The following is a 19,284-nucleotide window of genomic DNA, read 5'->3' as shown; positions in this document are numbered from 1 at the left end:
AATTTTTGAAGTAAAATCTTTGGGCCACGAATCATGCCATTGTGGAAATATGAAAGCCCATCTATGAAGAACGATCCATTCAAAGCAACATATCTTGAAGATCGGATCGAGTCAAATCAAGAAATCAAATCCCTTGAGTTATGGAAATTGGATTAGGATTGAATTGAAGACTTATCTCAAACATTCTTAATTTATCTTGGACTTTATTATTATATTGTATATGTTATTTTAGTGGTAGTTTGATAGAGGAATTGATTGTAATTAATCTAGCATGTTAGCAAGCCTCAAAATCTTATATATTTGAAGAGACTTGTATAGGTTTTGTATCAAGAGTTTGAGCACTTATTTATTCTAATTGAGCACTTAGAGGCGAGTGATCTAGTTCTTTAGGTACAAAGGTGTGGTTGCTATACTAGGGTGTGATAGGATTTAAATCATTTGTAGCATTGGGTTTAAAGATAGTGGATTTTGTCATGGAACTAAGCTTTACAGACATAAGGAAAATAACCTACATAAATAACTTGTTGTGTTCTTATTTTGTCTTTCTTGTCACTGTGCCACCTTTAGTAGGCACTGCAACCATCATGTCTACTCAAGAATTCTATTTTCTTAGCAATTAACAACTGTAAATTTTAACAATTAGTATCAGAGCTTTCCATGTAACATCCTTAAACAACCTTTGGTTTTACTCATAACTACATCAACCAAACATATTATAAAACACTGAGCCTTTTAATGTGAAGATAGATAACGACCCAAGGACTTGTCTCCAGTTACTCAGTTAGGCCACTAGTTCTTTTGAAGCTCATTATGTAGCTAGCAAATTAATCATATGCTTCTCATGCTTTACTACCAAAGATATTCAAATAAATACATGTAACACCCTAAACTCGACCCTATTGTCATAGTCCTATAGAAAGTTTTCCTTCAACAACAAGCCTGAGAAGGAAAGAGTAACTGGGTAAGTTCGAAAGAACTTAGTGAGTTCTATGGAAATCTTAATTAAAAATACTAATAACACAGTTCAATCTCGCAAAGGAATCACTTGTAACCATAAAATATGCCCACTAGCGTATACAGAACTCAGACAGACTCAATGCGCCAATGGCATGTCACATGGGCGAATTCTATAAGACAACACAATCATAACACAAACATTCCACTTTCATGCCAGTCATATACCCAAAATTCAGAGTTAGATTCATATTAGATGTTTTCGTTTCATTCATATACATTCTCTCCTTATAGCTCCCCATTTCATAATCATTCAGTAGCATGTTTAATTGTGTTATGCCAATCCGATTTGCAATATATATCTGCCCTACCAAAGGCTACACAACATGTTTCCTTCTACTCCATTTCTATTGGCCAGTTCATATCATATCATTCATTTCAAAATCAGATGTAGTGGCTTAACATGAAAATGGCTCATACTTCTTATCCTAGACATACAAAACCCGGACTAATAACTCTAGACAGATAATCATTATACACACATATATATTGATCATCCTATAAAGAGTAAGAATATTTACCTTACAATATTATAAAGTAAAGATAATCACAACCCATGGAAGAAAGAAGGAACTCACCAGAAAAATAACAAAGTCTAAATAGCAGGTCCTTTGCCTTTGTCACTCAGACCTTTAGTACCGTCTTGAGCTAAAAAATAAGGATATTTGAACATATCAGATTATTACTTCATCGAATCTAAACATGCATGCATAAAACATTAACACTTATTTTACCAAAACATGTTATACAGTAACCATATACCGAGACTTTGCCAGACAACTGTTACATTCATGGTATGTGACTAATGGAAAAGACTTTTTGGTTAAAAATCAGGAATGATAAGGATTCGTCTATTCGAAAAGATATATGCAAATTCAATTTAAGATTTATTGCTATAAATATCACAAATTGGCTCGATTTTCAAAATTTTAATTTTCCAATGTGCAAGAAAATCATTTTCGAACTGGATTTTTCCAAAATCTATTTCTAATATAATTTCATGATAAGTTTTACATTTATTCAATTTGGTCCCTAATGTAACAAAGTTAACAAACATGTTAAATTAACTTTACAATCTAGCCCTTTTCATATTCTAAGCTTAAAATCTATCAATTTCAAGCCTAATTCTTCAAGAAATTGACAATGAAAACTTTCTAAAACTTTAATAGTTTCACAAATTGATACATAAGCTAGCTAAATCAAGCTGTATCACCCATAACCCGTTTTTGTTGTCGGAATAGGGTTGCAGAGTATTACTGTACATCTCAGAATTTTTCATATCAATTGACATCCAATTATCAAATAAATTTCATAAATAGATATATGATTCAGAATGAAATAGAACATACATTTATAGCCTTAAATCGAGCCTTCAAAGCCCTAAAAATAGGTTAGGAACATTCAGGGACCAAATTGGAACAAATAAGAATATTCAAGAAAAAATTAAAAATTTTCATTATAGGGGTCACACAGTTGTGTGGCTATCCCACACGCTAGTGTGTCTACCCTACATGCCTGTGTTCTCAACCGTGTAACTCAATGACTTGGGCGACACGCCTATGTCTCAGTCCGTGTGCCAGCTCGTGTGAACCCTACACCAAACACACTCAGGACACACGCCTACATGGGTTGCCCGTGTGTGACACACAACCGTGTGACAACCCGTGTCCCAGGCCGTGTGTGTGTAAAAGTAATAAAATCCAAGCCTATTCTTCATGCAATTGGATAGGTATCTATACCAACTTATTTAACATATTCACAAGTCTATAAACACACTTTAAATCAACCAAAACATGCCATTTCCATTCATCTAAAACCAACCAAAGTATCATGTACCAAACACATTATAATGCTTATGCTACTCATTATCAAACAACTATCTATAATCCATAATATGCATCAACGCACACATTCCAAACACATCATTCCAACTTAATATGACACTTACTGTCTTGACCTCCTACTTAAGTTTACTTAAGGTTAATAATCATACCACAAAGGCTAACATCATTCATCAAGTAAAAAACATCACACATAGCCATGAATTATAGCATAATAACCAATTGCCCTATTACATGCCCTATAAGCCAAATGTTTACAAAATCTACCAAAAGAGTCCTGGGGATAGTGTGATTCGGTGAGTTGATCCGATCTCCCGACCACAATATGTAATCTACAAAATAAGGACAAAGCACGAGTAAGCTTATTTGAAGCTTAGTAAGTTCGCTAAATCAAACGATAAATTTTGCCAAATTTAACTTAGCAAATCAAAATATAAAATTAAATAACAAAGTTCCTATCAATCATGGCTCACAGCAGGTGAGTATTATAAAGTACATTAAGTCAAATCATATTCCAAAGTCATCGTTTAGTAAGATCTCATTTCAAATAATTTTAGGGTATCACTCATTTGAGTTAATTTTAGAACTTTGATCGGCTCACGATGCTGCTCACACAAGCTACAAAGAATCCACAACACATGTAGGATCTCAAGCCATTGCTACGGTCTGTATCATCGGTATATAGTATCTGCTAAATAATCACCGACTCAACGCCTAATAGATAACACCGGCACAAAGCCTGATAAACACACCATCACAAGGCCTGATAGATAACACCGGCTTGAGGGCTGTTATTTAGAAACATCACATGTTCACCATATTCATTTATTATTTATTCTCAAATCATTCAATAGTTAAGTTTAACATTGGATATAATTATAGTAAACATGTAATATATATGGAATCATTGTAATATAAAAAAATATTACGAACTTACCTAACTAAACTGCGGCACGATAAGGTACAAGGATTATTCTATAACTTTTTTATGCCTCGAATTTCAACCCATACTTGATCTAGAATAATAATTTTATTCAATCAACTAATTCCAATAGTAAAATTAACTCATTTTATGCAATTAAGTCTTTTTTATATTTTTACAAAATTACTCCCAATATTTTTACTTTTATGCAATTTAGTCCCTAACTCAAAACATGCAATTTAACCATTTTTTTTCAAATTTTAGATTAGCCAAATATTAAAGTGCCTTTATACAGCCCATTTTTGCAATTATTTCATATCGAGTACAAGTAACTTTGTCATTTTAACATTTTAGTCCTTAAACATTAAAATCATAAAAAACTACCTTACAAAATTGTCCTATTTAACAACCAAACTTAATAATTCATCATAAAATTACAAGAATATAAAAAACTCATCAATGGAATAATTCAAAACATTTAACAGTTTTACAAGTTAGTCACTGGATTAGCTAGATTGAAGTAATACGAACTCAAAAACATAAAAATTTCTAAAAACAAGCGAGGTTTACTCACTCAATCGAAGAAATCAAGCTTGGGCGAAACTTCCATGCCTTAGCTATGGTGTTTCGATTCTCTCCCTATGAAGAAGAAAGGAAATGCTAATTTTATCTTTTAATATCTTTAATTTAACTTGTAATATCCTGATTTTGGGCCTAGTCAGAATAGTGGTTTCGTGACCAAAAAATCCGAGATAGAAATAATTATTTTATGATTATTTTGATGTCTATGATATGATTTCATGATTGTGTGAAAATTTTGTGAAGAAATTTTATGCATAAAGTGCTTAAATTGAAATTAGGGACTAAATCGAATAATTTGCAAAACTTGCATTCTAGAAGTTTCTAGTATGAAATTGTTTTGAAATATTAATTAGGAGGTCTTAGATAGCAATTTTACCAATTTCTAAGTCTATGGACAAAAATTGGACATGGATAGAATTTTTGGAAAGTTTAGTAGTAAGGGCATTTTGGTCATTTAGGGGTAAAATGAATTAAAATACAAAATTAAAAGCCAATTTTGCTCATCTTCAACCCCATGGCCGAATGTAGCAAGGAGAAACCATGGCTAGGGATTTTCAAGCTTCCAAGCTCGATTGTAAGTCCGTTCTAGCCTCGTTTTTAACGATTTTTACGTTTTTGGAGTCCCGGTAGCTCGATTAAGCTTATGCTAGCAATAATTCAACCTAGGGTTCATATTTGGAAAAATACCCATAGGTGAAATTTGTGTATTTTGGTGTTTTATGATAGAATATGAGGTTTTAAATTATGTTAAACAACTTGTACTACTCGGTTTAAGCGAAAACGAGCAAAAGGGATTAATCGGTAAAAATACCTAATAGTCATAAGTACATGTTAGAGTGAGAATTTGATGTTTTCATAGAAGGGAAAAATGATCAGCATGTCATAAAACATAAGAAAATAGGCTGAAGTTTAATTTACGAGCTTTGGGGCAAAAGTGTAAATATGTGAAAGTTTAGGGGCAAAACTGTAATTTTTCCAAAATGTGAGTTTGGGTCAATTTGAATAATGTGAGTCCTAATTAGACTATATTTTAAATGATAGAGCAAGGAAAACTAAAATTCGGGCTAAAATGGGGAAAATACCAAGTTGTGGACGAAATGATAAAAGTAGCCATTTTCGCATACAAGGTAAGTTCATGTGTAAATAATATAGTATAATTGTTATTTTTAAGTTATTGATGTTAATTATATGATATGCTGATTTTTATCATGAAATATATGCTTTGTGGTTATTTTCGAATAAAATGCAAATTATGTGAATTATTTGTTAAATATAAAGTGTTACCGAGTATTGGTTTCGGTAATTTACGGAAGATGGCATGGAGATGTGTTCGAGGAAAATCCCGTTTGAACCTTAGGAATAGATTAGGATACAAGTGACATGTCACTAGGATATTTGGGCATCCGAACTCGTTGAGTTGAGTCCGAGTTCGAGAGATGTAACTAGGCATCCGAGCTCGTAGAGTTGAGTCCGAGTTCACTTATGGATGCGAACGCCCGAGCTCGTTGAGTTGAGTCCGAGTTCACTTATGGGCGGGTTACATGGTAGCTTGGCTACATATGTAGCACTTATGTGCAAACTTTCCATGTATCCGAATTATATTCCGATGTGTTCAACGGGTAAAATTCTACTCAAATAGAGGAATACTCGAGATGAAAGGGACGTATTGGTAAGTGTTGTGAAATGAATACTTTGAACAGGTATGTACTTAACCCTCGGGTTGAAAACTCGATATAACAACAATATGGTAAGATGATAAATGAAAATGTGATATGAATGTCTCAGTGATGATTATGCAAATGATGTTTTATGTTTGCTTATATAGTTGTGTTACTTGCTATTTGTATGTGAGCTTACTAAGCATTTATGCTTACTTCCTCCTTTTCATTCCTTGTAGTGTTGACAAGCCAGCTCGAAAATCGGGAACGGTCGAAGGCATGCTCACACTATCCGTATACCATTTTGGCATAATGGCTTGCATATTTTGAGTATGGCATGTATAGCATTATAATCATTTTGTATATATGGTCTTATGATATGGTTATTGAGTGGTATGGAAATGCTTGGTAATGATTAGCCATTGGAATGGCTAATAATAATCATATTTGGTGTTATGTATGCTAAATTGCTAGCTAATTCATGGAAACCATGAAATAGAATGGATAATCATAATCATATTTGGTGTTATGTATGCTAAATTGCTAGCTAATTCATGGAAACCATGAAATAGGTAAAATTTACCATAAAATAGATTCAGACACCAGCAGTGATGTGAGTTTGAAAAATCATTAAAAATAGTAGAGATACAATTAGATGGTGAATAAAAATGGAATTGAAGAATTATGAGTCTATTTTCATATGGATGGAACAAAACAAGTATATGAGTTATATTTTATGAGATGTTTAAATTTTTGTGAAACAGGGCCAGAGCGATTTCTGGATCCCCTGTTCTGACTTTGGAAATTCACCATAAATTGTTCAAAGATAATTACAAGTCATTATTTATATGTACAGATTCCTTATTGAGTCTAGTTTTATTATAAACAAACGGAATAGTCATTGAAACTCTGTACAAGGAGATATCTGATTCGTAATACACAGAGGTCAGAGCAGTCAAACCCTGAAACAGGGGAGACTTTAACTAATAAACAATACTAATTTGCATGACCAAAAATTCTAGAAAAAAAATTAATAAATAGATATATGAGTCTAGTTTCAGGGAAAATTTACGGAATTGGATTTAGAGTTTTGGAACTCGAGATATGAATTTTTAAACGACTGTGATGCAGATTGCTAGCTTGATTGAAAATTTTAAAAATAAATTGTTTGAGCTGTTTAAGTAATGAATTAATTCTGTTAACATCTCGTGTTCGACTCTGGCGACGATCTCGGGTATGGGGTGTTACATTTGCCTTTTTAATTATTTACTAAATTAACCCTTAAATATAACTTATGAAATTACTAAATTATGTCCATATTTGTCCATCAAATGAGATTATGGTATAATTACCATCTAAGGAAGGTTTAATTGCACAATTAGTCCTACAATTATTTTTAATTATTGATTAATTAAACTTTATTTCAATTTAATCCTAAACTAATTGGGACTAAATGAACAAATAGTCTAAAAGTTAGTGGATTTAATCATGTCACCACAGTTTGGACTTTTTGACCATGGTCTAATCACCATTTTGGCCCCTTTAGTATTTTAAATCTATAGCTATTAACTTTGACCTCTTTTACAATTTAGTCATTTTACCTAAATTAAGCAATCAATCATCAAAATTAGCGGAACAAACTTCAATTCACCTATAATATGACTTTTTAATTATTTAAATAAAAATATTTACGGCTTTAAATTACGAGAACGAGGTCCTAATACCTGATTTTTAATAACCACTTGACTTTTCAGCCGAACCTCTTATACTAAGTTTTAATTCAATTGGTTAAAGTTCCTCAAATCAAAATTTATTATAAAATTACTATTGTAATGCCCCGTACCCAAGACCGTCGCCGGAGTCGAACACGAGGTGTTAACGGGCTTAATTCATTACTTAAACAGTTCAAACAATTTATTTTTAAAATTTCTAGTCAAGCTGGCAATCTGCATCATAGTCACTTAAAAATTCATATATTGAGTTCCGAAACTCAAAATCCAATTCCGTAATTTTTCCTGAAACTAGACTCATATATATATTTAATAAATTTTTTCTAGAATTTTTGGTTGATCCAATTAGTACAGTTTATTAGTTAAATTCTCCCCTGTTTCAGGGTTCGACTACTCTGACCCCTGTGTATTACGAATCAGATATCTCCCTGTACAGAGTTTCAATTACTATTCTGTTTGTTTCTTATAAAAATAGATTCAATAAGGATTTCATGAATGTAAGATAAAACTCCTAATTGTTTTTTTAAAATTTATAGTGAATTTTTAAAATAAGAACAGGGGATACAGAGATCACTCTGACCCTGTTCCACCAAAACTTAAATATCTCACAAAATATAACTCATATACTTGTTTTGTTCCATCCATATGAAAATAGACTCATCAAGCTTCAATTTCATAACTTACTCATCATTTAATTACATTTATACTATTTTTAGTGATTTTTCAAATTTATATCACTGCTGCTGTCAGATTCTGTTTTATGGCAAATTTTACTTTACTATAGATTTTCATGGACTAAATACCATTTTAAACATACATAACATCAAATATGACTTAGATTGGCCATTCCAATGGCTAATTATTTACAAACCCTTTTCTATCCAAACCATAGCCATATCATAAGATCATTTACACAAAGTGAGTATTTTGCCATACATGCCACATTCAAAATATACAAGCCATTTTACCAATTTAGGCCTTTGGATAGTGTGGACGACTCTTCGACCTATCCTGATTCTCAAGCCGGCTTGTCAACAACTACAATGAATGAAAAGGAGGGGGTAAACATAAATGCTTAGTAAGTTCACATGCAAATAGCAAGTAACATAATCATGAAATTCCACATAAAACATCATTTGCATAAACAACACCAAGACAATTCATGTTTCATTTGCATTTAATATCTTTCTACGATTTCATCATACCAAGTTCTCAACCCGAGGATTTAAACACATACCTGTCAAATTTTCTCATTCACCCCACTTACCAATATGTCACCTTCGTTTTAGGCATTCTTCTCATTCACTTAAGATTCACCCGTTGAACACATCGGAATATAATTCGAATATGCGGATTTCATGAACGTAAGTGCCATACCCGCAGCTAGACAAACTCAATAGCCTGCGGAACTTATGTAGCCAAGCTATCGTGTAACCCGCCCATAAGTGAACTCGGACCCAACTCAACGAGCTCGGGCATTCGCATCCATAAGTGAACTCGGACTTAACTCAACGAGTTTGGATGCTTAGTTACAACTCACGAACTCGGACTCAACTCAACGAGTTCGGAACTCAAATATCCTAGTGACATGTCACTTGTATTCTAATCTATTCCTAAGGTTCAAACGGGCTTTTTCCTCTATCTCACATCTTTTCCGTCTTCCACGAAATATCGGAACCGATACTCGTTGGTAGTTCATACTCATCAAATAATTCACATATTTACATATTATTCAACAATAGCCACAAAACATAACATTTCATGATAATAATAAGCATCATATCATATAAATAAAATTAAATTGCTCAAAATGACAATTATGTTACTACATTTACACATGAACTTACCTCGATACAAAATTATTAGCAATCGAGCCTATTCTTCGTAAACTTTGTTTTTCCCTCGATCACGACTTGAATCTCGCTTCTCTTGATCTATAATGCCAAATTAATCTTATTTAATACATACATTCATCAAAACAACATTTAATACGAAATTTGGAAAAATTACATTTTTTCCCTAAACTTTTGCATAATTACACTTTTGCCCCTAGGCTCGGGAATTAAACTTCATCCCTTATTCTTATGTTTTATGACATACTGATCATTTTTCCCTTCTATGGCAACATCAAATTCACACTCTAACATGTACTTATGACTATTAGGTATTTTTACTGATTAAGCTCTTTTACTCGTTTTCGCTTAAAACCGAGCAGCACAAGTTGTCTAACATAATTTAAAACCTCATATTCTATCATAAAACACCAAAATACACAAATTTCACCTATGGGTATTTTTCCAAATATGAACCCTAGGTTGAATTATTGCTAGCATAAGTTAATTCGAGCTACCAGGATTTCAAAAACATAAAAATCATTAAAAACGGGGTATGAAATCACTTACTATGAAGCTTAAAAGTTGAAGAAACCCTAGCTATAGGGAGAGGTAAAATTCGGCAGCAACAATATGGAGAAGATGATCATTTTGTGTTATTTTTCCCATTTTATTTCATTTAATATACAAATGACCAAAATGCCCTTACTACTAAACTTTCCAAAAATTTCATCCATGTCCAATTTTTTTGTCCATAGACTTAGAAATTGGTAAAATTGCTATTTAAGACCTCCTCATTAATATTCCAAAACAATTTCATACTAAAAACTCCGAGAATGAAAATTTTACAAATTATTCGATTTAGTCCCTAATTTCAATTTAAGCACTTTAGGCATAGGATTTCATCACGAAATTTTCACAAAATCATGAAATCATATCATAAACATCAAAATAATTATAAAATAATTATTTCTATCCAGATTTATGGTCACAAAACCACTATTCCGATTAGCCCTAATTCGGGATATTACAACTATTGACTCATATAATTAAATACTAACTACACCAACTTACTCGTCGGATTGTGGTTTGAAACCACTGTTTTCATCACCACTAAAAAATAGGCTGTTACACAAGCTCTCATGACCTCAAATCTATAAAAATTACAAGGAAATAACTTGGATTTACATACCAATTAATGGTCGAATGCCATGAAAATTTTCTTAGGTTTTCTTCTTCTTTTGGATGAAAATAGTGGAATGAGGAAGATGATAACATCTTTCCTCCAGTAACTTTATATACGTGTTAATTAGGGACTAATTAATCTAACTTAAATTGGTTTAATCATGGTTTACTTACATTAATTTAATTATTAATTTAACTTAATGGAATGACACTATCAGCCACTAACTCCATCTTTAAAATGATTTAATTACCATTTTGGACCTTTGGCTAATTGGTATTTAGATTCCCCAAGTCTTTTGTTAATTGGAACTCTATAGCGATTGAACTTTACAATTAATTCAACAAAATTACTTGACCAATCTATAATATATTTCTATATTAACTCCATACATATTCAAATTTTGTAATAGCCCGGTTTTAGCTAAATCAGAATAGTGGTTTCGGAACCACAAATCTGAGGTCAGAAAATTATTTTAATATTATTTTTGGTGTTTACAGCATGTGAATATATACGTGTGAACCCGAGGATGCGATGAGAAAGAAATATCCAAACCTATTCTCTGGTAAGATTTTCGGGACAAAAATCCCTAAGGAGGGAGAGTTGTAACAACCCGGTTTTACCTAAATCGCAACAGTGGTTTCAAAACCACAAATTTGAGGTCAAAAAATTATTTTAATATTATTTTTGGTGTTTAAAGCATGTGAACATATACGTGTCAAAATTTCGTGATTTAATTTTATCGTTTAATAGCTTAATTTGAGAAAATGACTAAATCGCGTAAAATGCAAAAGTGTCATTCTATATGTTAAATGTGTCTATTTGTTATGGTTTATTAAAACAAAGGTTCTTATGATGTTATTATGGCATTAATAGTGAGAATGGACATAAATGGGCTTAATATCATGGAATTTGATGGCTTTTAATTAAGGTTATAATAGTAATTGTATAATTATTATGTGTTAATTATCACAAAATCAATTTTAAGCTTATTTCTCATATTCTTGGCCGAATATGAAGAGAAGAACAAGCCATTTTTAGGTTTTTAAATTTTGGCTACTTCATTGCTCAATTGTAAGTCCATTTTTACTCGATTTTTGATGATTTCTATGTTTTTGTGATCGTTGCTTCGTGTTCTAGCTAGCCCATGCCTCAATTTTTGAAAGTGTTGATGATTTTTAAAGTTTCCATTGATGAATTCATGTGTTTTTGGATGTTTAATGATGAAATATGAAAGCTTGGTGTTTAATATACATGTTTTGTAAAATGATTTTGAGTAAAAATGTCAATTAAGGATTAAATTATGAAATTTGTAACTTGAAGGTTAAAATGTGAAATAAATAAAAAATATGGGCTGCTAGTGACCTATATGAATTTTGGCTTGGCTTAGGTTTAAAGAAATTTCATGAATTTTTTGTATCTATGTAATAAGGACTAAATTGAATAAATGTGTAACTTTAGGGGCCAAAGTGAAAAAAATGCCTAAATATGTGTTTTTGGATGAATTGAATAATTTGATGATTTAATGGATTAATTTTGAATGTATATAGATCAAGAACAAAAGAAATCAGATTTAGATTGGGGGAAATCTAAAGTTATTGAATAGTCGATCCAGTCCCTCTATTTTGACTACGAGGTAAGCTCATATGCAAATAAACGTCTTTAAATTAAATTATATGTGTTTACTTGCTATTGAACTGTTATGAATGTTGAAAGAGTAATTACGAGGAAGAATCGACAGAGTTACGACATCCGAAAGGCACGTACGAACCTTAGGAATAGTATAGGATACGAATGCCATGACATTAGGTTATTGAGATATGATTACATGTAAGACCATGTCTAGGGCATTGGCATTGTATTGAAATTACGTGGAAGACCATGTCTGGGACATTAGCATCATTAATCGATTTCGTATAAGACCCTGTCTGGGATAATGGCATCGATATGTGATAACATGTAAGACCATATCTGGGATATGGCATTGTACGAGCTTATGTGATTTTCGAGTATGCTTAACAATTTCGAATGGTTCAAAGGGCAAAGTCAAGCTGAGAAAGAATATGTGTTAATGAGTTAAATGACTCAGGTACGTACGAAATCCATACGAGTATTGGAAAGTGAAGTAATTGATGAGTTTACATGAGAAAATGCATATGTACTTATTGAGAAAGGTTTGTGTATCTATATGTGTTTAGCTGTACTTGGCTTATTAATAGAAAGGTTGTGATTCATATGATAGCTTTATTTGTATATGGCTTAATAAGATTTTAAAGCTTACTTTGTGTGTTCTTTCCAGGTTTTATAGATTATCAAAGCTAGCTCGGACATCGGGGATCATCAGGAACCATCATCACACTATCGACTACTTGTTGGTACTTTTAGAGCTTTGTATATATGGTATATGGCATGTATAGGCTAGTGTCATTTTGGTATGTTTTGAGTTATGATTATAGCCATAAGATTTGGCTTGTAAATGTTGATGTGTAAGGCCAATTAAGTTGGCTTGAATTATGTGCTTGTTAAGTGATATATGTTAATTATAAGTTATATTGAGTTTTGATATGTTTGCCATAGTTGTTGATATGGTTATATAGTTGTTCTTTTGGTTGGTTGTTAATTGGAGTATTAAGGTTGGAATGATGGTAAGCTGTGACTTGATTTTGAGGCATGAAATAGGTGGTAAGTTGAAAGGTAAATGCATTTAGAAGTTATGCAAGTTTTTGATGATTGTGGCATATTGAAATGGTATGTTTTGGTTGTGAAATTGAGTAGTTGAAATGGTTGTGAATAGATGACATGATATGTGTATGAATTGGAAGGTTTTTGGTTACTTAAATATGTGATGAAATGATACCATTTTGGTGAATTTGTGTGCAAGAGAATAGGGTGACAAATTGACTTTTCAAATGCCTATTTTTGTGCACGCGGGTAGAGACACAGGCGTGTGTCTCAACCGTGTGCGATACATGGTCATGTTACACGGCATTGTGTCCCCTGGGGTACCCTTTCGAATTAAGGCAGTATACCTTACAGTTTTGACATTGTCTAGACACACATTGTGTCTACTAGCTGTGTGAGACACACGGGCTGGTACATGGGCATGTGGTTGGCTGTGATCCAAGTCAGTAACCTCTTTAGTTTTCCCACGACCATGGCATAAGGCGTGTCTCCAGTCGTGTGGTACAAGTCAGTATGGGTGCCCTGTTTTCACACGTCCTACGCCACGAGCGTGTTTGGTCACATGGCTTGTTCAAACTGGCGTGTGACCCTTAAATGTTAGAAAATTTTCTAAGTTTCCTAAAGTTTGTAAATCTTATCGGTTTAGTCCCGAACCGCTTATAATCATGTTTTAAGGTCTTGTAAAGCCTTATAAGGGACATTGTGCATGATTTGTATAGATTTTTGATATTAAACATATAAATGTACGTGAATAAAGTGCATTATTCAGTAATGCCTAGTAACCCTATTCAGGTGATGAATACGGGATAGGGGTATTACATTTATTGGTATCAGAGCTACAGTTTAGTCAATTTTAAGACTAACATTGCGCGTGAGAGTCTAGCTATACATGCCATATATATAAATTGTGATAGTGTGATGATTCCTGACAGTTAAAATGTGTTTTCCATATAGCAAATGGATCCCGAACGAGCAATAGCTGACGATGTTGAAAGTAATGCGCCCGCTCTCACTTCTACTCAAGGGACAGCGTCGGCTGAATCTAGGCCGATTTCTACTAGCCAAGGGGGAGCGAGTAAGCAAGCCTTCTTCCAAATGATGAGTGAGTGCTTCATAGTGTTCGTTCGAATGAATCCGGCTGCTCAACAACCTCTACCCCCATCTGTTCCTCAACAAGTCCCAGTTGTGCCACAAGTGATAGATTTGAATTTATTAAGTAAGCCACCTATTGATAAGATTCAGAAGCATAGGGCTGAAGAGTTTCGGGCTATAGTTGATGATGATGTTGAGAGAGTTGAGTTCTGGCTCGAGAACACGATAAGAGTTTTTTTTGAATTATCCTGTACTCCAGAAGAATGTATCAAATGCGTAGTATCTTTTCTTAGAGATAATGCATATCATTGGTGGAAAACGTTGACATCGGTGGTTCCTAGAGAATGGGTTATCCGAGAATTCTTTCAGACTGAATTCCGAAAAAATTACATAAGTCAAAGATTTATTGATCAGAAGCATAAAGAGTTTCTAGAGTTGAAACAGGGCCGAATGACTGTGACAAAATATGAAAGAGAATTTGTACATTTGAGTAAGTATGCTCGGGAATATGTGTCTACTGAGGAGATTATGTGCAAACTGTTAGTCGGAATACTTGAATTGAAGAAATTTGTCATGCTGGTTGAGATGACTTGTAAAGTCGAGGATCTCAGCAAAGAAAAGAGAAAAGCTGATTTTGAAGCAAGAGATTCGAGAAAAAGATTAACTAGTAAATCTTATCAGTCTGCATCGAAAAAATTCTGATACTTGTATAATCGTTTAATGCATCTGTGGGACATTCAAACAGAGATCATAAAAAACAACCTGTGAGTTCCAAAGCCCAAACTGCATCTGTTGCTAGTGTTGGCAGTGTGAGAGCTAATAGACCTGAATGTAAACATTGTGGTAAACAGCATCCCGGTGATTGTAAATTGAATGATAGGGCTTGTTGTAAATGGAGATCATTGGATCATTTTATCCGTGATTGTCTGGAGTTGGCTGACATTTTATCCGTGATTTTCCGTAGTTGGCTGAACAAGATACCATACAGAACACGAGGCTGAGTAACACTACAGCTAGAGGTAGACCACCCAGAAACAGGGGCAATGTGAGTGGTGGTAGAGGTGTGACACGAGATACTGCTACGAGATCTGATGCTAGAGCACCGGCCCGAGCCTATGCTATTCGCGCTCGCGAAGAAGCGTCATTTCCAGATGTTATCACTGGTACTTTTATTCTCTATGATACTAAAGTTATTGCATTGATAAATCTAGGATGATCTCATTCTTATATATGTGTAAATTTAGTATCCAGTAAGACTTTTCTTGTAGAGTCTACTGAATTTATAATTAGAGTATCGAACCCCTTAGGCAAGTGTGTGTTGGTTTATAAAGTGTGCAAGAACTGTTCGTTGATGATTCAAGATTTTTATTTTTCGACTAACCTGATGTTGTTTCCATCTGACGAATTTGATATGTTTTTGGGTATGGATTGGTTAACATTGCATGATACTGTTGTGAATTGAAAATGAAAGACGATTGAGATGTCAGAATAATGAGATTATTCGAATTGAGTCTGATGATCTGAATGGCTTGCCAGTAGTGATTTCATCGATGTTAGCTCAAAAATATGTGAGAAAGGGTTGTGAAGCTTACTTAGTTTATGTGCTTGATACAAAAGTGACTGAAAAGAAGATTGAATTAGTGCCAGTTGTGTGTGAGTACCCAGATGTGTTTCCTGAAGAGTTACCGGGTTTACCACCGATCCGAGAGGTTGAATTTGGCATTGAGTTAATGCCAGGAACAATGCCGATATCGATAGCTCCGTATAGAATGACACCAACAGAGTTAAAAGAATTAAAAGCTTAGTTGCAAGAATTAACCGATAGAGGATTTGCACGACCGAGTTTCTCGCCCTGGGGTGCTCCTGTGTTGTTTGTGAAAAAGAAAGATGGCACGATGAGAATGTGTATAGATTATCGACAACTTAATAAAGTGACGATCAAGAACAAATATCCTCTACCGCGAATTGACGATTTGTTTGATCAATTGAAAGGGGCTACAGTGTTTTCAAAGATAGATTTGAGATCGGACTATTACCAATTACGAGTTAGAGATTCTGATGTGCCAAAGACTGCATTTAGAATGAGGTATGGTCACTATGAATTTTTGGTAATGCGTTTTGGACTAACGAATGCACCTGTCATATTTATGGACTTAATGAACAGGATTTTCAGACCGTACTTAGATCGATTTGTTGTTGTATTCATTGAAGACATATAGATATATTCACGAGCATGCCGAGCATCTAAGAATTGTATTGCAGACTCTTCGTGATAAGCAGTTACATGCAAAGTTTAGTAAATGTGAATTCTTGTTGCGCGAGGTTGGTTTTCTAGGGCATATTGTGTCAGCATCGGGTATCCGAGTTGATCCTAGCAAGATTTCTGCAATAATGGATTAGAAGCCTCCGAGAAATGTATCTGAAGTCCGTAATTTTTTGGGACTAGCTGGCTGTTACCGACAGTTTGTAAAAGACTTTTCGATGATTGCGACTCCGTTGACGAGATTGCTTCAGAAAGATGTAAAGTTCGAATGGTCTGAAAAATATTAGAAAAGTCTTGATCAACTGAAAACTCTTTTGACTAAAGCTCCAGTATTAGTATAGCTAGAATCGGGTAAAGAATTTGTGATCTTTAGTGATGCATCGTTAAATGGTCTGGGCTGTATTTTGATGCAGGAAGGCAAAGTCATAGCTTATGCTTTGCGACAGTTGAAACCGCATGAAAAGAATTACCTGACTCACAATTTAGAGTTAGCAACCATTGTGTTTTCATTGAAAATTTGGCGCCATTATCTGTTTCGTAAGAAATGTCATGTTTATTCAGATAATAAGAGTTTGAAATAGCTGATGACTCAAAAAGATTTGAATTTGCAGTAGCAGAGATGGCTAGAATTGCTAAAAGATTACGAGCTAGTGATTGACTACTATCCGGGAAAAGTAAATGTTGTTGCTGATGCATTAAGCCAAAAATCTTTGTTTACTCTACGTGCAATGAATACTCAGTTGGCTATATTTGAGGATGGCTCAATTGTAGCTCAGTGAAAAGTGAGACCGTTTTTTATACAACAAATTTGTGACGCTCAAAAGTTTGATAATGAAATGTTAGCAAAACAAGCTCAATGTGATTCGAACCCTGATTCAGAGTTTCTAGTTGATTCCGATGATTGTTTAAAATTTAAAGGCTGAATATGTGTTCCGAGAAATTCAGAATTGATTAAGATGATTTTGAACAAAGCACATAGTAGTCATTTATCTGTTCATCCGGGAAGCACAAAAATGTATAATGACTTGAAACAGCTCTATTGGTGGCATGGTATGAAACGTGACATTTCAGATTTCGTTTCTAAATGTTTGATATGTCAGCAAGTTAAAGCTGAACATCAAGTTCCGTCTGGTTTATTGCAGCCGAAAGAAGTTGAGATTCAATCAAATTTGTCGTATAGTGAAGAACAGATCCGAATTTTAGCTCGTGAGATTAAGGAGCTAAGAAATAAAAGAATAGCGTTAGTGAAAGTATTATGAAATCAGCACGGGGTTGAAGAAGCTACATGGGAACCCGAGGATGCGATGAGAAAGAAATATCCAAACCTATTCCCTGGTAAGATTTTCGGGACGAAAATCCCTAAGGAGGGAGAGTTGTAACAACCTGGTTTTACCTAAATCAAAACAGTGGTTTCGGAACCACAAATTTGAGTTCAAAAAATTATTTTAATATTATTTTTGGTGTTTACAGCATGTGAATATATACGTGTCAAAATTTCGTGATTTAATTTTATCGTTTAATAGCTTAATTTGAGAAAAGGACTAAATCGTGTAAAATGCAAAAGTGGCATTCTATATGTTAAATGTGTCTATTTGCTATGGTTTATTAAACCGAAGGTCCTTATGATGTTATTATGCCGTTGATAGTGAGAATGGACATAAATGGGCTTAATATCATGGAATTTGATGGCTTTTAATTAAGGTTATAATAGTAATTGTATAATTATTATGTGTTAATTATCACAAAATTAATTTTAAGCTTATTTCTCATATTCTTGGCCGAATATGAAGAGAAGAACAAGCCAATTTTAGGTTTTTAAATTTCGGCTACTTCATTGCTCAATTGTAAGTCCATTTTTACTCGATTTTTAATGATTTCTATGTTTTTGTGATCGTTGCTTCGTGTTCTAGCTAGCCCATGCCTCAATTTTTGAAAGTGTTGATGATTTTTAAAGTTTCCATTGATGAATCACTACGTAAAAAATGCCCTAATACGACACTTTTTTTTACCTAAGACGACGCAAAAAAAGTTGGCATAGGCTTCGCGACGCTTCTCCCGACACTTCCAAAAAGGTTGTATATAGTGCAGTTGGTATAGGCTTCGCGACACTTTTGAAAAAGCGTCGGTATAAGTCAACATAAGCCGACGCTTATTGAAAAGTTGCGAAAGTCTTAGTCAATGCCGACTTTTAAAATGGGTTGGTATAGACCTAGTCAAGACCAACCTTTGAAAACGTTGTTATAAACCTGTATAAGGCAACTATAAAAAGGTTGGTATAGTTCTTGTCTAAGGCAACTTTTAAGAATAGTTGGCATAGATACCGTCTATGGCAACCTTTAAAAGGTTGGGATTGACTCATTTAAGGCAACCTTATAAAGGTTGGGATAGGCCTTGTCTAAAGTAACCCTTAAAAAAAATTGGTATAAACCTTATCTAAAGCAACTTTTTAAAAAAGTTGGGATAGATCTTGTCTAAGGCAACCTTT

The sequence above is a fragment of the Gossypium hirsutum genome, chromosome A02, assembly GCF_007990345.1.
Source record: "Gossypium hirsutum isolate 1008001.06 chromosome A02, Gossypium_hirsutum_v2.1, whole genome shotgun sequence".
Lineage (NCBI taxonomy): Eukaryota > Viridiplantae > Streptophyta > Magnoliopsida > Malvales > Malvaceae > Gossypium > Gossypium hirsutum.
This window is presented reverse-complemented; position numbering follows the sequence as displayed.